At 47.4% G+C, this 21954-nt stretch overlaps 1 long non-coding RNA gene across 2 annotated transcripts; it reads right to left on the reverse strand.

The window, feature by feature from the left end:
• Positions 1–2: 2 nt before the first annotated feature.
• Positions 3–11558, reverse strand: LOC149336322 (uncharacterized). Of its 2 annotated transcripts, XR_016284255.1 has the most exons (4): positions 11544–11558; positions 11023–11145; positions 735–949; positions 3–79 (listed from the first exon to the last, which is right to left on the reverse strand). It is a non-coding gene; the product is annotated as an uncharacterized LOC149336322 (long non-coding RNA). The 2 variants fall into 2 exon arrangements; XR_016284254.1 differs by lacking the exon at positions 11544–11558 and having other exon boundaries at positions 11023–11533.
• Between the last annotated feature and the right edge of the window lie 10396 nt (positions 11559–21954).

The raw sequence follows: 21954 nt of genomic DNA on the forward strand, positions 1-21954 counted from the left end.
CTGGTGGTCTCTGCATTGGCCACTTCAAAGCCGTCCTTGCTGCCCAACGAGTCAGACACTGCAGCCTCTTTCCGAACAGCTGCAAGTGATGAGTCCGGCGTGGCAGCCGTGCAAGGGCAGAGAGAAGACCACCAGCATAAGCTCAAATGCGCATCCAACACAACACGGACTAAGTGTTACAGATTCGCGCAGAAGCAAGACAACTCAAGGCCGGCAGAGGTGTGCAAGTTACGGGCAACCTGCTAGGAAAGAACAATGGCAGCTGTGGAAGAATACTTGTTCATTGGCATGTTCTTGGTAGAACGAGGTATAACGAGTTTCGGCAAACTAATGTGAATTTGAGGGCATAACCCAGAGCAAAAAGCAGAGCAACACTTCCTCTTGGCCATGAATATGGCCAATCACTCATAGACTACTGCAGCCATTTTAGTTTGTGTAGAAGTGAAGTCACGCATGGCATCACCATTGTGTCAATCACTTCGCAAACCAGCTAACACAGATGACTTGTTGCACACCGATGTTAGGAGCTGCACGTTCTCTTTTACTCTGTCGCACACTGAGACCCATTACGAAGTAAAATTCCGGGATCAAGCAAACTGAAACCCTTGCCAACTTTCACCTTCAACAGGGACACAGCTAAATCCTAATACAATGGGCCCAGAAAGAAACAAAAGATGAAGGCATAAAATGGGGGTTGAAGGGGGGAGGGGGGGGGAGGGTTGCCAGGAACTCACGGCAAACGCTGCTGCTGTTTTCTTCAACCAAGGAGGGCTGTTCGGACGTGTCACGCCTGGTCTCACCCAGGAGTGGAGAGCCAAGTAAGTCAGTCAGTGCTACTGGGTCTCTCAGCACTGCTCCCTGGTTTGTGCTGGGCAGAGCGACACCAGCCTTTGCCAGGGCGCCCGGAGAGGCTAGTGATATCAGCCAACTGTCCCCCTCAGTAACAGCACTGCAAGCCATGCAGGGAAGAGCAAAGAACATGTTTGGCACCCAGTACACTTTCCTGATCTCCATTACTAGCACATCAGGCGACACACAGAGGACAAGTTGAAGCTAGTCCACATAACTTGATTATCACATTCCAATAAAACAGGGGCTACTTGCAGTGAAAACAGCTTCTATAAACTAGAAAAGAGCCAAGGTCGGTACAGGTATCGCTACCACCAACCGTTTCTCCAAGCATACTGCAATGATTTCAGGACAGTATGTGGATCCAAGGCAAGGCCACACTAATCAACACTTCCCAACAGTGATAACGGAGTCAGCCAAGATTCCTTATAGGTATTGAGCGCAGCACCAAACAAGAATCTTGGCTGTCTGATCTCGCGCCAACACCTAGCAACAACGGCGACAAGTTAAAAAAAGAAAAGCATAACATATAGATACCGACAAAAATTCAGGGGTCACTTTGACGGTCTAAAGTGCGTAGAGGCGAAAGCGTTTTCCGCACCACTTTGACTGCTTCTGTGCACTGGTGGCGTCACATGTAATTGAGTACTAATTACTAAGTGATGACGAATCACTAATGAATGGTTAATTACAGATTAATGCCTGAATACTAATTAACTGCTAATTAAGCTTAAGCTTCGCCTTTAGGAGTGGAACGCGACAGCGTGTTGTAGTGCTGCCAGGGAGTCCACGGAACGCCACCACCCGTTCGGCGCGATGCCTTGCCGTTTCAACGCAACGGTTTTTGAGGAAAGGAAATGGCGCAGTAAATCTCTGTCATCTCGGTGGACACCTGAACCGCACCGTAGAGGAACGGAGGAAGTGGGAGTGAAAGAAGAAAGGCGAAGATGGCCCGTAATGAAGAAAATGAAAATTGTATTTGAGGAAAGAAAATTACGCAGTAACTGTCTCACATATCTCGGTGGACACCCGTCAAAATTCAGGGGGGGGGGGGTGCACTTTTTTTACCTAAAGTGTGGTCACTGATGTGTTGTTAAGATGTTAAGCTTCGCCTCTGAGAGTGGAACGCGAGAGCGTCTTGCAACGCTGCCAGGGAGTCCATAGAACGCCATCGCCCATTCGGTTCTACGCCTCGCTCGTCGGTAAATTGGTTTTTGAGGAAAGGAAATGTATTTCGCTCTCATATCTCGGTGGACACCTAAACCTCGCCGGAAGGGAAGGGAGGAGGATGGCAGTGAGCGAAGACACCGTATTCACTAGACGTGCCTTTGTTCATTCAAAACCATCGAGCTGGCATGGCGGAGTGGATAGCATGCTCGTCTCGCACTCCGAAGACCGGGGTTCGATTCCCGAGCTCGACCAATTTCTTACTAGGTTTTATTTATTTATATGGCCTGACTAGAGAAGTTAATTGGGTAATTAAGCAATTAACTAAGCTCAGTCCCACTTACCTGGAGCATCACTATATGGTCCCTTCAATTGGTTGCATGGTTACTAGCCAAAGTACAATTGGCCCCGTCTGAAATTGGCGCACTGTGACGTCACGACCGTTTCGACCAACTGAAAAGCGTGACATTCTCCGTCGACAACTGCTGCTTACAACGATGAGACATTAAAGGCTTTCGCATTCATATTGGTTTGGTTTGGTTTATGGGGTTTAACGTCCCAAAGCGACTAAGGCTATGAGAGACGCCGTAGTGGAGGGCTCCGGAAATTTCGACCACCTGGGGTTCTTTAACGTGCACTGACATCGCACAGTACACGGGCCTCGAATTTCTCCTCCAAAGAAATTCAGCCGCCGCGGCCGGGATCGAACCCGCGTCTTTCGGGCCAGCAGCCGAGCACCATAACCACTGAGCCCCCAGCAAACCCCAAATTAGACCATGCCCAAGCCGATGGTGACCGCCTAATTTGGCCCTGGCCAATTCAGACCAAAATCAATGTCCAACTATAATTGAACGTGGACAACACAATGCTGACCTCCAAATTTGGCCCGGGTCATTCCCAAAAATTGGCCCTGGCCACCCCTGAAATTCGATTCTCGCCAAATTGCACCAAAAAACCAATGCTTTCGCACTATAATAACTGTAACGATGTTCAAACCCTGACAAATGTTTTGCTTCTGGCGTCACAAGTATGAATCAATAAGCGAGAAGAAAACGTTCCAGATTTAAACTTTCTCAGCACTAAACGAGTCTCCTGCTGCCAAATGAACGTAAACATAAACAATTCTTATAGGTTCTCCCCAGTGGCCATCTAGGTTCATTTCATATGCACAAATACTGCAGCTGTTGTGGTCTGTGAGAGATTATCGGCATAGCAGGTGATTAAACAAACATTTACATAAATACACATCTGCTGTTGAGTGTTTGTCTAAATACCAGTGGATGGCAGATGTTAAAAAGGCAAGCACGCTGATCTTTTGAAGCAATGTAAAAGGCACCAATTTGAGGGCCTGTTTTATATCAACTAGAACGCCACTGCAAAACAAACCCCTGATTGGACCGCGCAGCATCTAGAAAGTCTGCCCTTGTCCTCAGAAAAGACCGCTACTATTGTTAATTTCTAACAGAAGAAACCTGCTGCAATACCGAAAAAAATGCAGCGTAATCATAGCACTGCCACACAGCTTGTTATAACCTAACACATAATAGTTGACAATTTTAGCTAGAAACTTAAGCAAATCAGCAGTGTTTGTTCGAGGTGATACTCAGTAACGTATTTTTGGCGATGCAGCCAAAGCTACAGAAACGAAACAATATCTCCCCTCCTATGCAGCAGAATATAGTCCATACATGCTGTTTATAGGTTCATCTCAAAAGACAGTACCTTGGTAACACTCATTATTTAAGGAGCGCTTCTCACATATCAGCATATTTGCAATTCAAAATTCGTCGCAAAGACACTTTCTAGATTACAGTAAATATCTTTAGGCATGTCTGGTTACAAGCAGCTTGTATAGATGGCGCCAGCTACCATCAGCGGTGAAATGAGGCAACCGCAGAGCGATCAACGTGCCAGACCACCATTCTGTGGCAGACCTATTGGTGTAGCGATGCATTTAAATACACTCCACCCCTCTAGCTTTCTCTTCATTGGAAAAAAAAAGTTGCCACAGTAGAGATGGTTTACGCCTTTCAATCGAGTTTAATGGAACGCGAACAACAGCAGGCTTCGGGGACGAGATAGGCACTACCAACTTTATCCAGGAAGACAACACACACGTATATACCTCAATCTCTCTCGCATACGGGGGAAAAAAAGACTCAGCGACCAATAGCGGTGTGTATAGAAGGCGCACTGACATGCCATTCATCTGTCAGTCAGGATAACTTCTTTACAGAAGCATTAATACACCTGAAGGTGGGTGGTCTGTTTCCGTACAGTTCGCTGGTGATCCAGCTCTGCTGAGTGCAGCCCAGCGCTCCAAGTTGTCAGTGGGTAGATACGGAATGACACGAGAGTTTTGTGACTCACTAACTTGCTTCCTAGCACACAAAGGAAGCCTCCAATAGTCCACATACCTCATTGGTGCTTCTACGAAAGGTGTTGAAGTGTCTTCAACTTTGCTTTCAACATGTAGGCTAGAATGAGCCAGCACTTTTTGAATAAGCTTTTATGTCAATAAATTGTGCACAGCACAGTCACTTTGGCATGCCGGCTTTTGCGCTGTATAACTGCTGGATTAAATGCAGTCCTGTAATTATTCCGCCTGTTTCTCGCTAGTACTACACACAAATTGAAGATGAGTGCTGTAAGACTCAACAAACATTAACACATTGTCTTGCAGACAACTGGCAGCAGCAGCGGACACGCACACAGTATATCAAGATACTGACTTGAATTTTTTGGGTACTGGACTCTGGACGGCTCTTCTGTACGCTTTACCGGTGGTGCTCTACCGGTGCTTGCCTTGGCAGCTGCCTTGCCTCTTCCGTTCTCCTGGCACTCATCGCTACGCCGCTTTTACAATTTCCTGCAGCATTTCATCGGTGCAGTGCCCCGTGTTATCGTCAGAGGATAACTGAGGTGGGCGTTCCTGGCACCCACAGTGAGCGCCACCTGGACTATCGCTTACGTTCAGCCGTGGGAAACACGTATCTTCACATACTGGCAGCAGCTGCGGACACGCACACAGATACTGTCAAGATACTGTCTTCAATTTTTCAGGTTGGTGCTTGTTCGTATGCTTTATTGTAAACGGCATCGTCACCTTGCCGTCGCTGCTGCTGCCAGGCGTGTTGTGGTGGAATTTTTGTCGCCTCTAGGACTAACTTTGCCGGGTGCTTTCGCCGAGCTCCTCAGTGCGAAAATAGACAGTGCAAAGGATGCCCTACAAGATTTCAGGGCTCTCGGGGATAAGCCTCCAGGGAGCATTAAGGAAGTAGCGAAGATCCTTACCGAACTTCTAACTAAACTTGATGTATTTGCATCCGACATGAAAAGCAGCGTCGAAAAATTGGGCGGCTGAAGCAGTGAAATTCGCGCTGAGCTCTCTGGCATTAAAGAGTCAATTGACTTCATGAATGAGGGGTTTGAAAACTTAAAAACAGATGTGGAAGGTTTTTGTCGGCAGCTTGCGGAAGTCAAAAAACAAAATGAACATTATCAGAACACAAACGAGCTTCAGAGAACGGAACTGCAAGAGACAAAAAAAAGAGATTTTAGAGCTAAAGCAGTTCACCAGGAACATAAATCTTGAAATCAAGGGACTTCCATTTGCTCCGAATGAGGACCTTGTCAACTCTGTTCAGAAGGTGGCTTCTTGCCTGGGTGTTGAACTTGCCGAGTCTGACATTGATTTTTTGCATCGAGTGGGCGCTGAAGATAAAGATAAGCCAAACGTGGTGGTCAAGTTTATCACAAGGTCTATCTGCTGAGTGCTGCTAAAGAGACCAAACTGAACACTAGACTGCTTGCTTTTGAAGAACAAGAACCCTTGTTTGTTAATGAGCACCTGTACGTTGAAAACAAAGTACTACTATCTAAAGCAAAGAAAGCAGCTAAGGACCACAATTGAAAGTTTTTTGGTTGTCAGAAGGAAAAATATTGATGCGTAGGGCAGACAACTCCACTGTTCTGCACATCACAAGTGAAGGTGGCTTGGCCAACGTCGTGTGACTTTTCTTTTGGTTTGGTTTATTGGGTTTAACGCCCCAAAGCGACTCAGGCTATGAGGGACGCCGTAGTGAAGGGCTCCGGAAATTTCGACCACCTGTGGTTCTTTAACGTGCACTGACATCGCACAGCACACGGGCCTCTAGAATTTCGCCTTCAAGAAATTCAGCCACCGCGGCCGGGATCGAACGTGCGTCTTTCTGGTCAGCAGCCGAGCGCCGTAACCACTGAGCCACCGCGGCGGGTCTGACTTTTCTTTTTTTCTTTTGTTTATATCTTAGCATGACATTTTGTCTGTTTCTATTGACATGGCTTTTATGTTTCAACAAGTTGACGATTTGATGCTTGATAAAAGCTTTTCAATTTTGCATTGTACCGTGTGCAGCATATGAAGTAACCTAAAAAACTTGATTGTAAATATGGCAAGGTATGATTCCTGTTTTGATGTATTAGCCGTGAGTGAAACTTGGCTCAAGCATGATGACGTAGTCTCTTTCCCGGGTTATAAATGTTTATCCCAGCCACGGGATACACGAGCAAGGGGAGGTGGGGTAGGGATGTTTGTCAGAGATAGTGTCTCCTACCAGCTATTGGGAGTGGCGTCTGTTAGTTTTGACTGCATTGAAACCCTATTCATAAAACTTCAGGATGGTTTGTAGGTTGGTGTGGTTTATCAGCCACCAAACACATCGATAACGCAGTTCCTTGAGAAGTTTGAAATGATGCTAACAGAATGTTTTCAATATTGTCATAATGGGCGATTTCAATTTAGATCTAACACATGGAGTACAGAGCAGCTACACTTTCCTTCCGGAATCATTTCCCTTACGTAATTACAGAACCTACCCACGTAACAAGTACTTCAAGTACTCTAATAATCACGCCCTCTGTAATATTGTCCCGGGTGTGCTGGCTGATACCTGCGCTGAGGTGGTAGCCGATGATTCACCTATTTTTCTTGTAATAGAAAAAGACCTGCCTCCACGAGTACAGTTGACACAGTGTACAATACGTAGTAAGATAAACTATGTAACACTACGTGAAACATTAGAACAAGCCGACTTCACTACGGCATATGATGAAAACGTCAATACTGAGTGTAAGAACTTTTTAGATATCCTTAAAAATGCCATTGAACAGAGCTCTCTGCCGAACACTAATAAATACAGCCAGCCAACGTGTCCTTGGATGAATACTGAAATATTAGCCGTGTTAAAAGATAAGGACAAATGGTATCACAAATGAAAGCAGTTGAGATCAAACGAATACTACCAAACCCAGTTTAAGCGTTGCAGGAATTTGTGTCTCTTATGAGAAAAAGAAAAAAGGAATATTATTCATCAATGGTGAAACAGGCGCATACAAAAAAAATTTGGGACATAGTGAACGATGCAATCGGCCTGCGATCCAGTACAGCAACACTTCCTGAGACAGTTGAGGAAGACGCAGTAGAATCATTTAATACCTATTTTACCTCCATTGGGCCTACGGTTACCGCGCAGGTTCATGCTGACGCACCTACGGCGAAGATGCCGGAACGTGTTACCAACAGTTTTGCTCTGCCTGACATAGAAGAAATAATCACTGCAGTCGGCTGCCTTTCAGCCGGCAAGGCGGCAGGACCTGATGCAATACCCGTTATACTGATAAAAAACAACATTGATATATTAGCAATCCATCTACTACACATCTTTAACCATTCATTGGCAAATGGAATAAATCCTGACGAGCTGAAGGTTGCAAAGGCTGTACCTATTCATAAAGGCAGTGAGCGATCTGATCTGCGAAACTACCGATCAATATCGGTATTAAATCCAATTAATACAGTTTTCGAAAAGGCGCTTTGTAAACGTATACAAATTTTTCTAAATAAATATAACATTGTATGTCATAATCAGGTGGCTTCAGGCCCCAAAGGTATACGGCCACCGCAGTTCTTGTTCTTTCACAACTGATAAATTCTGCACTGCATAATAACAAGCTGGCCATAGTAGTATATGTAGACATATCAAAAGCTTTCGATACGGTTCATCACACAATACTACTACAGAAATTGGAAGCCTACGGTTTAAGAGGGAAAATTTGTGATCTAATTAAGAGCTATTTTACAGGATGGAAACAATATGTTGTCGTGAACAATTTAGCCTCACTACCGCAAAGCATTAATCTAGGTGTGCCTCAGGGCTCCGTGCTTGGGCCGCTATTCTTTTCCCTGTATATTAATGACCTTCCATCAACGCTGAAATACTCAAAAGCTGTAATATATGCCGATCACACAGCATTACGTTTTACAGGGGAAAATTTAGAGGCACTTAAATATATAATTAATGAAGAGCTTAGTGAAGTTTCGCAGTAGTTTAAAAGTAATCGGCTAACCCTTAATACTAAGAAAATAAAGTACACCGTGTTTACTCACTACGAACATATATCTCTAACTATCGACAACATGACTCTGCGGAGGGTGCCTCAATGCAAGTATCTTGGTGTCCTGTTCGCGTCTGATATGCACTGAAAAGAACAAATTAGTAATATTTGCTCCAAATTAGCCTATGGTTGTCATGTTTTACTAAAGGCCAGGGCCTGCTTTGATCTTCCAATTCTACGCATTCTGTATTTCGCCTTTGTGTACAGTCAATTATCTTATTGCCTGGAAGCATGTGGTGGTACCGACCCATACTCGGCGTCGCAGAGTGCCGGCCTCGACGGGGACGCGGGTCTCATGTTCGGCGTTCGAAAACGCGAACGTAAAAGCCGAGGGACGCGAACACGTGGACACGGCGTTCGAGAACACGACCGTCAGTGCCCAGGGACGCTTCCTCCCGAGAACGCGCTGCTTGGTCTCGTGGGCACGGCGTCCGAGGGAGCAGAGTGAACGCACGGGAGTCATCGAGGAGAGTCGTCCTCCAGCAGCGGAAGAGAGCAGCTGCTCGGGGAGCCAGTCTGTACCTTCCAAGGGCCTGGGGTCCTTTTTTCTTTTGGGTCAAATTCTGTGAATAAAGACCCAGTTCCTTCACCAGTGCCTTCACCGAGTCCACAGCCCGTACCTCGCAACAAACTGGGGGCAGCGGCGGGATAAGGACAAGGCTGGTGGACGCCAGCTGACGAGAAAGCGTCTTCGAGGATCCGGGATCAACGAAGCTCCCCTACGTGGCTCAGGGAGTCACCTTCGTCGCAGTGCAGCGTGAAGGCCAGGCGTGAATACAACCGCTAAAAGGCAACATCGACGATCTGGGATCGACGGACTTGGCAGTTCCGGACTTCGGAAGTCACGGTGGCAATCGAGGGCTCCTGGTTGGGTGAGTGCTAAAGCGACTACGTATTGCCAGATGATTTAGAACTGGGTTCTATCTGAGCAATCGACTGCATTTATTCACAGCAGGCTGTGATTAGTTTGCAGATTTTGTAGTCGGCTCTCGCCAACCATGGATTTAAAGAAATTGACTAAAGACGAATTGCTGCTGTTGGCAGCTGAACTTGGTTTAGAAGTAAACCAACGCACGGGAGCCAACGAGGAGAGTCTTCCTCCGGCAGCGGAAGAGAGCAGCTGCTCGGAGAGCCAGTCTGTACCTTCCAAGGGCCTGGGGTCCTTTTTTTCTTTTGGGTCAAATTCTGTGAATAAAGACCCAATTCCTTCACCAGTGCCTTCACCGAGTCCACAGCCCGTAGCTCGCAACAAATTGGTTGACAGCGGCGGGATAAGGACAAGGCTGGTGGACAGCTGCTGACGAGATAGCGCCTTCGAGGATCTGGGATCAACGGAGCTCCGCTACGTGGCTCAGGGAGTCACCTTCGTTGCAGCGCAGCGTGAAGGCCTGGAGAGAAGACAACCGCTTAAAGGCAACCTCGGCGATCTGGGATCGACCTGGCTGCATGATGGTGTAGCTTCTTTGACGGCGGGATAAGGACAAGGCTGGTGGACGCCTGCTGACGAGAGAGCGCCTTCGAGGATCCGGGATCACGGGGTGGAACATATAAAACATGCCTAGATCCTGTTTCTCGCCTTCAAAAACGAGCTATTCGTATGATAACTTATTCAAATAGTACATGCTCCTGCAGGCCACTCTTTCAGCGGCTTCGTATCTTACCCCTATCAATGGCATATAAACTGGAGATAGCTGAAATAGTAAACAACGTAATAAAATCTAACAACCCCCTGCCCCTTAGTTTATTTAGATTACCAATGAAACAAACAAGAGCTGCAACTAAGAATCTATTTAATTTACCACCTTGTTACAATATGTAGGGCCGGAGACTCCTAGAATACAGCGTAGCCGATGTGCGGAATGAAATCCCAAATTAAGTCAAAGAAAAAAATAACTTCTCGGCATCTTTAAAACACTATTTAATTTCCATGGAAATGTAGGAATGAATTCAATTGTGTGTGTTAATCTTGAGTTTTTTATTTACACGGTCTGCAGTAATATTGTGCTTGTTTTGTATTTGGACACCTGACTAGCCTGCTATCGGTCCAACCAACTGTTTGTGTACCGTTTCTGAGAATAAATAAAGAAAAAACTTTAAAAAGCTCGCAGAAAAAAGCTCGACGACGAATGGGCCACTGCGTAGCTGATACACGGTCGTCCGCTTCTCCAGGCATATTTGCAACAGCCCAGCACGATGGGACCGAGAAATTCTAAATCGACAAAAAAGCGAGAACACTACGCGGACTCTCACAACTGCAATTTGCACTTCGCGCAGTTTGGTGAGGTGTGTCGAGGATGGGCGCTATGGTCAGCGGTACGGATACATTACATCCAGCACGGCAAAAAGCGCTGTGTTCGGGTGTACAAAGCGTTCCTAGGGATACTATCCGTCTAAATAGCAGCCTGAAGTATCAACGAGGACTTCTCTTTAACAGTACCGCTGGTAGGAGCTTGCAAGCGATACCACAAGCATTCAGGTTTCAAGAACTAACCACGACGAGCTAGCCAAGCTAACCGCTCGTGTCATGCCACAGGGGTAAAGACGGGAAATTAACAGAGAAAGCACACTTACAAAGCTTGTGGACGGCCGTGCCAAGTGTTCCCGCAACCTGTCGCTCAGAGTGAAGACAGCTTCCTTCAGCACAGCATTCGAAAGACCGTTGGCACTGGACAGGGTGGGGTTGGTTGGTTGCGACTGCGAGAAGGATGAAAAAGAAAAGTGCACGAGCCTGCCAACTGGCTCAAGCCGAGCCACCACCGCTGCCACGTGCAGATAGAGGAGAGGTAAAAGAAGAGAGGAAAGAGAAAAGGTGGCTGAAGAAACAGATTAGTGGCCCTAGCCGCGGTTCGTCACCACCTCCCGCTGCAAACTGCTGTTGTTGTGACAGAGAGAAGGACGAAAAGGAAATCGCACGAGCCTGCCTACTGGCTCGAGCCAAGCCACCACCGCTGCCATGTTAAAATATCAGAGGAAAGAGAAAAAAAGGAAAGAAAAGACGCGCGTCGCAGCAACAACTGCGTCCGCCGGAGCGGACGCTGCTGAAAATAAGATGCCCAGGCTTAGCTTGGTTAAGCCAAGAATGTGTTGCATACTGCGCGGTCTTTTTGCGCGAGGTATTGCTTGGCGGCACTCGATTTTCTCAGCTTTTCCTCCGTGACGTCACGCGCCGGTGCAGCGCCCCTAGCGGAAGGAGCGGGAGTCAGGTGGTGGCTGCGGCCGCGCGCGACCGCGCGACTTGGGGCCCAGCTTTTCCTCCGTGACGTCACGCGCCGGCGCAGCGCCCCTAGCGGGAGGAGCGGGAGTCAGGTGGTGGCTGCGGCCGCGCGCGACCGCGCGCGACCGCGCGAGTTGGGGCCCAGCTTTTCCTCCGGCTGTCGCGACGTCACGTCACGTGGTTTGGTGGCTGCCCGGCCGCGCCCAAGGGCTGAACTGAGTGATTGCAATATGCAACACATAAAAACAGATAGGCGGCCGAAGCCGCGCTCGCCGAAGCGAGGACAGATAGTTTTTTGGTTGGTTGCGACTGAGAGAAGGATGAAAAGAAAAAGTGCACAGGCCTGCCAGCTGGCTCAAGCCGAGCCACCACCGCTGCCACGTGCAGATAGAAGAGAGTTGAAAGATAAGAGGACAGAGTTAGAGAGTAAAGACGCGCGTCGCAGCAACCGCGTCCGCCGGAACGGACGCTGCTGAAAAAACAGATACACGGCCGCAGCCCGAAGGCTGCGAACCGAATCGTCACCACCCCATCGCAGCCGTTTTATACGCTCAAAAATCACGTGCGCGCTGAGCTTTATTATGGGATAGCAGCGAAATGTAACCTTTACCAAACCAGCCTTGCCTATTCAAACATTAAAATAAACACGTTGTTCCGCTACCTGCAGGCATTTTTGAAACTATTGTTTTTTCACAATGTAAAATAAAACTGAGCAAAATCGTTTACAAAAACGCCATAGATAGCGCAGCATACCTCACATGTTGGAAAGCCTCTACATAGAGTGGTAATACAAAATAATGTTACACTTTTATTTATTTATTTATTTATTTTACCCTCAGGGTCTTGCAGGCATTGCAGAGGGGAGTGGGCAGAAAATATAGAACAAAACAATGGAGAAAAAGGAAACGGGTAGATCAAAGATTAGTCCTGTGTATACAATGTTAGCTAAACAAAATACATTAGTGCAGAACAAAATCGTCAGAGTTTACACAACACCAGCCAAAGCTTTGCGAAAGTTATTTACGTCAGTAATAGATACAATTTCACCAGGAAGATCGTTCCATTACTTAGAAGTACGCGGGAGAAATGGGTGTAAGAAAGAAACTGTTTTACATAATGGGCGGTAACTTTGTGGGGATAGTTGCCAGTCAAACAATAGTTCAGGCTAATCTTTTTAAATAACTGTTGATGAAATGAAAAAGTGCTGGCACCAAATTTTCAAATTACACTTTCTGGCCAAAATAATACGCGAAATTTTATGAACTGCAAGGTTAGATAAGATATGCCTCTGTTTACTTTAGACGCTTCAGGAAATCGTTAGTTTTCCCTTTCAATTTCGGTTTCGGCTTTGCTGGGTTGTTACGTGAAAAATTGGCACAGAGCACAGGTATAGTGAACTACAATGTCGCACGGTAGATGTATGTGGAGATTCAGAACGTATACAGAACTACCACAAGGCACGTGGGTGGCTTTGACTACATGCAGGCATTCAACGAGCAGCAAAGCTTTTGATGATGATGATGATGATAACAACTTTATTTTCCGCCAGATAAGGAAGCCCCCTACTCTCCGTCCCCGGCACGCAGGCTCTGGTGGCGGGGGCCGGGACCTCCGCGATTAGAAGCAGGCGAAGAGGTCTTGATTCCTCGCGGCTTCTTCCGCCAGGCGGAGGGGCTTGTTGCTGTGAAGCAGGGGCCTCGCTCTGCAGCTGGGCTTCCCAGGTTTCTCTACAATTTATGTTTTCGTTAGCCCCTGGGGAACTAGCGCATTCCCAAGTTATGTGGTCGAGGGTCCCCCTCGCCCCACAGTGCTTGCACTAATCCTTTTCTTTGTTATCTCTATGCACATGGTATGCCCAGACCGGGTTTACGAAGTTCCCAGCGTGGAGGCGTCGCCATGCGATTGCCTCCCTATTGTTTAGACTTTTATCCGGTGGTGGCACCAGTCTCTTCTGTAAGCTATAATTTTCAACAATTTCCTCATAATTTTGCAGACGCTCGTCCATGTTCCGGCAGTCGGGCGGCTGCACAGCTACCTGGAAGTAGAGAGCTCGGGCTAAATCGTGGGCCGCGTCGTTGCCAGGAATGGACGCGTGTGCGGGAGTCTAAATTTGGCTAACTTTTCTGTTTAGCTGTCTATTGGCCAGAATCTTTGCCGCTTCCCGCGAGATCCTGCCATTTCTAAAATTATAGACGGCCTTTTTGCTATCGCTAATTAAAAAATTGGCTTCCGTTCCAACGCAAGCGAGCGCTAGCGCCACTTTTTCAGCTGTTTCCGCGTTGCGGATTTTAATGGTGGCTGCCGATACGGGGGCACCGCGGCCGTCGACCACTGAGGCGACCGCCGCACCCGACTTGCCACTTGCTGCGTCCACGTACGCAACGGACTTGCTGTACATCGGATCAAAGCGTCGGATTAGTGCTTCTCCATGAAATTGGGGTAGGCGCACGAACATACGATTACACCAGCAAAGCTTCTTTTTGCCACGTGACGAGTGAATGGAGTGCATGATTTGAATGCAGTAAGAATGCAGAGGTACAACCCGACTTGTAAACACTGCGGCCAACGAGCCAACTACGATCATATGATCATATCCTGTGGGCTTGCAAAATAAAGATACCTCCGGGTGATCTAGTTACCGCTACTTCTCTCGAGCTCTGGGAGACCGTGACAGCTAGCTCTGACAAAGAAAACCGCTGAAGGGTAACGGAGTGGATTCGAAGAGAAGGCAAGCGTAGCAGGGGTACCAGAAAGTTAGGGGGGCGGATGAGATTAAGAAGTTTGCGAGTATACAGTGGCTGCAGTTGGCAAATGACAGGCTTAATTGGAGAGACATGGGAGAGGCCTTTGTCCTGCAGTGGGCGTAGTCAGGCTGATGATGATGATGATGATGATGCTGGTGCGCAAAATCACCTCGGCTTGAGCAGAATATGGGGCTGGCCCGCTTCGAGAAACGACCTCTTTTCTGAGGATGAGAGGCAGTCTCGTGGATTGTTAAAGGCGCTCGTCCTTCCCTTCAGACGCGGGGCTCCGCTAACCTTTTTATGGCAGGCCATATAAAAATAGACTTCATTGTGCCTGAGAAGAACTAGGCAAGAAGACGCGATCTCATCCAGCACTGGAGCGCGTTCGTAAGTCGTGCTAGTCATCTCCTGTGTCCCTTGCACTGATCATCGATTCCGTAGAAGTGAGAACAAACGTTACAAGCTGAGGGAACTCGAGCGCTTACCCAGTCAAATGTGCGGGCTCATACGGCCACTCACCAAAAGTAAATATGCGGTTGCGATTCGCGAATGTTATGCTGCATGCAAGCTTGCGAAACGGCCCTTGCTCTTGCACCGTGACCGTGCTGAGCTCACCAAACGCGTTTGACCTTTTCGACCCTTGCTCTAGCTGAAAAATTTATTGTAGCTAGGACACAAGCTTGGACGATGTTGAACATTTCCTGTGGAAGGAAACCGGCCACCGCTGCAGCACCCACAAAGACAGCGTCCTTACAAAACGTAAAGGCTGTAAACGCAGAAATGATGATACTTTCGTGATTTCTCGCCTTTAATGTGTGCCCCATAATTAAAGGCGACCTTTCATTGCGAGACGCTTTAGGCCTAAAAGGCACGGTGCCGATCACCCCTTTCTAGCGATGGGCGACAACGCACCTGTCAGGTTCAAAGTTTGGCCAGGCCTATGGCGACTCGCGGATACCGACTGCGCAGCACTCCGCGAAAGGTTCGCCTCGTGGTGGTTATCTATACTATGGACAACCAAATTGCAGCGAGCATCCCGATATAAAGAACGATAGGAGCGTGGGGTTCATGTTCGTTATATGCGGCATCGACTGTATTTGCACAATATGGCACTAGAAACTGGCAGGCAGTAATTAAAGTTAATAAGAGAAATAAAGGTGGCTCAGAATGGCTCGGAAAGGATCAATCTGAACGCCAACATAAACCTAAAAGTTACGCCCCACAAATCTCTATGAAAGATAAAAGTGCATTGTTAGGTCAAAATAACCTAAAGGGGCACTCAAGCTCCGCATCAAGCTTATGACGTTAGGGTTGGTTGGTTGGTTTATGGGGTTTAACGTCCCAAAGCGACTAGGGCTGCGAGAGACGCCGTAGTGGAGGGCTCCGGAAATTTCGACCACCTGGGGTTCTTTAACGTGCACTGACATCGCACAGTACACGGGCCTCTAGAATTTCTCCTCCAAAGAAATTCCAGCCGCCGCGGCCGGGATCGAGCCCGCATCTTTTGGGTCAGCAGCCGAGCACCATAACCACTGAGCCACCGCGGCGGCCGTATGACGTTAGGGCGTTCATGGTTTAATGCCCATGTATGCGGAATTGGCCACTCTCTACGTTACATCGAAAGATCCTTGGCAGCCCTCATACCACTCCTGGCACTGCAATGACACTGCAGTGACAGGTGCTGCCACCGGTGGACAGACCTTATGAGACAGAGGCTGCTCTTCCGGAGCAACCTCTTGCGAGCAATCATTAATTTAACTGACACTTGACATGATGGGCGGGCTGTGATGACATCACGAGGTTATGTGACCCAGATGGCCCACCTAGTTTGTTTCCCTGGAGATTTTTTTGAGCATATTGTCACGTTGTAGTGACGGCAGTCCAGCAGTCAGGAAGACACCAACAAGACTTGGAAACGAAGCTCTTTATTTCGGCTGACTTGCGCCCGCAAAAGAACTGAATCACTCCGCAGCGGCGTAAGCAACAAACGTGCTCGTCAGTCGTCGAACTACGAATTCCCGCCGCTCGTGGCATCGCTCAATTTAAAGGCGGCAAGGAAACTTCGAGATAACAGGTCAAGATCATCTAGAGTAATCTGGAAACACGTAGATGCCACTCTTCATGGCTGTGATCAATCGAGATTAGTCCGGTCGCTTCTCGCGTCACAAACAAAAGTGATAACACCCCTTTCCTGGGGCCTTGCGCGAACGAACGGACACTACAGTGATACGTGGCAATATTTTTCTCACTGTCAACGGTGCCGACGCTGGCTTTTCTGCGACACGAGACTCTTTGAATCAATATTTATGCTGTATATTTTGAATATACACGGGCAAATTGACGGAAGATTAAGACGATAATTTATACACTTTATGAAGTGTTACACGCCATTCAGAGCACAGAGCGCGTGAAGATGCCGCGATGGCCGAGTGGTCTGATGCGACGAGTCTGCTCTATTGGCGCCGGCGCTGGTTCGTGCACAGCTCGTATGGGAAAGTGTTTTTTCACTTGGTGTAATTTGGACAGAGAACTTCGGTATGTTCCAGAATGTTGGCGGCAGTTGGCACAGTACAGGGTTAACTGGAGGGAAATGGGAGAGGCCCTTCTCCTTCAGGGAACGTAGGGAAGCTGACAATGATTATGAATACACCACTTTATGCATAAGCAAAAGGTGTAGTTGGATTTCACAAGCGGCCATATTTGAAGCATTTTTACTACTAGCGTGTGGTGATGCTTAATGTTTGCCTCCGGAATTACTAAGTGCAACGCTCGACAGAACTTTCGTTCGCTGTTAGAATGAGCAACTGCGACAGCGAACCAAAGTGCAAGCTCGGACGAAAAACAGTAAGGCAGCACATTTCGCGCATACTAAGAAACCACCTATATTGTACCCGAATGGCAGCAGCAGCTGTCGCTGACGTGCTGTCAAGTACGCCTCTTTCACAAGCAAGCGCATGTATCTACTCCGTTACAACAAATGACACCTCGCTACTTCTTATGTCTTATATGTTCGACAGCACTGCATTCTATTGTTTTCCCGCTGTCACCACCGATCGTCTCTTTGTGCTCCTTATTCGCCACAACATGCAAAGCAGCACAATAAATAAGATCTTTGCTCCGCTGAATTCATGCTGATGCAGAAAAGCTCTGCTAGACCTACAACATATGAACATTTTGCTTCAGTTTTTTTTTTACATTTCTACTGTCACCAGCGTCTTTGTTTCTATTTGTATATAACTACGCTCATAATACACATATTCGCTTCTTGTTTTTGTATTGAATTCTATTTGCTCTGTAGAGTTGTATTCATTTTTCCCTGTATATTTTCCTTTCCAAAGTGTTCGAGAAGAAATGCTTCGGTTGTTCTTCGGGTACCACAAATAAGAGTTGATAAATTCTTTGCATAAAATATTGTTGTGATTTTTCATGATGGCCGCCCATTTACGCTGTTTCCCTTCGAGTAGGTGCTTAGATTTGGGCTGAGCCCGACAAGAAAAGATCGCTGCTGCAGACAAATTGTTCTTGCTTTAAATTTGCCAGTGCGCTGTATTGGGCGAGTTGGATGTAGTTCATCTTTAACACCAGCGCAACACAGACAAAGGACCAACGAAAGAGGAGATGACACTGGCGCTGTCGAACAACTGAACGTATAATGGAACACTCAGGAAATAAATAAGGTGAAAACGCACGAGACTTAAACGAAACAAAAAACAGGAAAACATCGAGGATTACACTGGCGAGGAAATCCACTCATCAAGGAACGCTGTCTTGTCTCTCTGCGAAGCCACAGAGGGTTTTGGCACACACATGTCTGAGTTCTTCGAAATGCATTATCCTTTGAGAATTTTCCTGCCTACATGGTTACTACTGTTGCATGCTTTTGACGTATTATGCAAGTCCGGCAAGCAAGGATGATCTTTCTTTGCGTTGGTAGCAGCGCTGGTGGTTGTGGAAAACGTTTATTTGCTCTAGTTTACAATATTTTTTTGCGGCTTCAGATGGAGTCTTCCATCTTATCATCAGGGTCCGTTCCCCTAGTACAGGGCTCCGCTGAGGGTAGCTGCCCTGCGTGCACGCTTTACTAGTCCTTGTTGGACTTTCAGGATGTCGCTGGATAGTATCCTCTCCCACTGTTCCGCACTCGGGTTTTCAATTTCAGTTGGTAGCAGTGCAGCACGAGGTTAGAAGGAGGGGATTTTTTCTTGTCAAGGGAATTTTCGTGCCCTTTCAGTCTGACGTTTCTGCACCTAGCCGTTCGACCATAGTATATCTTTCCGCATGACACAGGAATCCTACACACCACCCCTTTTTTGAAACTAATGAACGACACAGTGCTCCTTTGAACGTCCTTTCTGGAAGAGGCCAGTCCCAGCTTCTTATTCACTGCAGCACACACTTTCCAAACTTTATGAGCGGAGAACACCACCTGCACACTGTGTCATGCTGCGATCTTTTTTGGACGATGAGGGACACCGTGCAGATACAGGATGGACACGACCTTCATTCGTGTCTCTTCCTGGTGCCCCTGAGGAGAAGGTGTAGCCTTTTTCTTCAGCTTTCCCAAGAGCCTTTCAGCCAAACAATCAAGGTTCTTCTCTTAAATTTGGCACTGCCGTCAAACTTAAGTGACTATAAAGTCATATCAGCATAGTATTTTTGGCTCTAGGACTCAGCTAAAGTGTCTTAGAACTCAGATGTTTGAAGCGTTTTCTTTGGCCTGCTCTATCCTTTCGAGGGATAATGAGGAGGAGGAAATTGCGTGTTCCCACGTAGTGTCGTGCTCCACCTATGGCACCGATCACCTTCTTACACAAAAATTAAACGCGAATATGTGTAAATATCTCCCTACTCTATTATGGAGGGATTGTACATTAACTTCTTCAGACAAAAGACTAACTTGATCTTCCTAGAAATTGGCAAAAATTAAATTGTAAATTGTGTCACTTACCATCCGTCAGAGACACGCGAGCTATGAGGGATGCCATATCATGGGTCCAGGTTAATTTTCACCACCTGGGGTTCTTTAGGGTGCACGTGCAATTCACAGAAAATGAGAATTTCTGAATTTCTCCTTGGGTGAAGTCATACCGACATGGCTAGGCGCCGCGGTATGGTCGCTGACCCACAGCAGTGGTTCAAATTGGAAGAGTGGATGGAACAGCAGCAGAATAAATAATTTGGCGAAAAGGACTCAAGAAAGAAAAACATGCAAATACACAGCTAAGAAAATGCAGTACATAGCTTTTCCTCGTGAATATCCTAGAAGAATCTGTTCAAGCGTTTCGAAAAACAGTACCCAAAGATACCTTCACTCAGGCCACGCATTTACGTCAGCGCATACATCCTCGTATGTGCAACCAAGATATGCAATGCCCCATTTCCAACTGCAGGTCCCACTTTGCCGGACAAGAAATAATCTAATTATTGAGAACACAGACGAAAAAGGGGAAGATTTTAACATAGTTAACTGGAATACACGTGCGAAAGCATGTGTTTAGCCTGATTGGCTCATGGTTTTGCTTTGCTGGGTCGTCGGCAAGGATATTAGACTAGTTTAAAGCTCTGATCGAGGCTAAGGTGATTCTATCTATTCGCGCCTGGAAGCTGATGAAGGCGACAATGTCCAATGCAGAGTGCAAGAGCGTGTTGCAGTTTAACTCGAGGCGCGATCGGCTTTGGCGATAGCATAGTGCTCTAGAGCACTGGCAAGTGAAGCTGATCTGTTCGCTACGCTGCAGGTTCGCATTCCAGTCACAGCAATATTTATTATATTTATTTCACACACAACGAACTTAATGTGGTGTTCGTTGTTGCTAGGCAAACACCGAAAGGTCGGTTGAGAAGATTCATGGTCAGGGTTGGTGAGCGCATGATGATGAGCAAAGGATCAGTCAGAAGCTGCGTTCGTTTGAAAAACAAAAGTTGGAGATGGAGGCTTTTATCTCGGGCCGCACTGCAGGAGAGCTTCTTTACAGAAACATGCGCAGATATGCACTTCACTTTATGTGACAGTAACGAATGAAAGCCAGACAAATGGTCTGGCTCCAGAACACTTCAGGTCTTGCGTATTTGAAGGCGTCACACAATCTTCATAACCTCCCAAAAAAATAACAATTTTGAGGGGCGGGCACAAGGAACTTTCTTTGCTTTCAATGGCTTGAAGCATCACAGTGGCATCGAGAGCAGTGCGCCATCGAAGCCCTGTACGTAGTTAGAAATTGCACTCCATGAAATTGCTACGCACGCCAAATCTCAGATCCTGCACGAAACTTCTTTCAACCTTGTGGTACAGTGGAGAGCCCAGCTAGCCCTGATGACAGTGGCGTTGCACTTTGAATCAGATGAGCGCAGCTGGTGTGGTGCCCAGCCAGAGTACACAAACAAATGCACAGTGCACGCGCGCACGCGCGCGTGCACGCACACACACACACACACACACACACACACACACACACACACACACACACACACACACACACACACACACACGCACGCACGCACACACACACACACACACACACACACACACACACACACACACACAAACTGGAACAGAAATGACAGCAGCCCATCGTAAGCTTGGTGGCCATTTCAGTGACTGCTGCCACATGATACCCCAAACAGTTGTTTTTTAGGTGCTCCTAGTATCGTCGGCATACAGCACCCACCACCCAGCAAGGTGCTTCTCGATCGTCTCCACTGGGGCTCGGATATTGCGTTTGCTGCTGTGACCACAATTGATTTTCTCTAGCTGGGTGGGAAATGGAGACCGAAACGCCTGTAGAATTTATCATCCGTGGTGGAGTAGAAAGGCCTCGGCAGCAGAGAGCCAAGTGTTCCGCAGTTTTGTCGGCTTGCCCACACATTCAGAATAGCATACTCTCCACTGGCTGATCAAATCGGCGCCACGGAAGGGAACGGTAGCCAGTCGGTAGCCTTGTGAAGGCCGTAACGGATTTTCAGGAAACAACTCCGCTCCCAGAGATCGGAACTATAAACTCTGGGCGGAGGTCCTATATTCCAAAGGCAATTCTTAATCCGCCATGTTGGTTCGAGCCAAAACGAAAACCACAGTCTATTCTTGGAACTGCGCCGCACTTTCAGACCAGTTACCACATTCTGACAGTTGCTTAGCAGAAATTGCAAACGCTTGGGGGGTATTCCACAGGCAGCACTAGATCGTCCGCGGCGGTCGTCATCCATGCCAGCTGAGGCGGAAACCAATCTGCGACGTGAGCAGCTCTCGCTCGATGCTCGCCATAGAGAGTATACGAGTGGCGACAACAGACACCCTTGGTGCCGACCTTTCTTCCCTGCGATGGGGCCGATCGAGGCCCCGAAGTGCGCGACGACCGTGTTTTCCTCACAGAGACGTAGAACGTTGGCCAGCAGAAGCTCCGGAGGCCCCACGTCCCACAGGGAAATAAGAACATGGGTAAAAGCACGGCATGGGGTACGCTTTCGTACGCTTGATAGGCATCGAGTATCTCCGTATGGGAGAATTAAATGTCTTCGACCCGACGGTCTGCACGAAATTCATTTTCT

This window comes from Amblyomma mixtum, chromosome 7, assembly GCF_055824585.1.
Source record: "Amblyomma mixtum isolate Tamu chromosome 7, ASM5582458v1, whole genome shotgun sequence".
NCBI classification, from domain to species: domain Eukaryota; kingdom Metazoa; phylum Arthropoda; class Arachnida; order Ixodida; family Ixodidae; genus Amblyomma; species Amblyomma mixtum.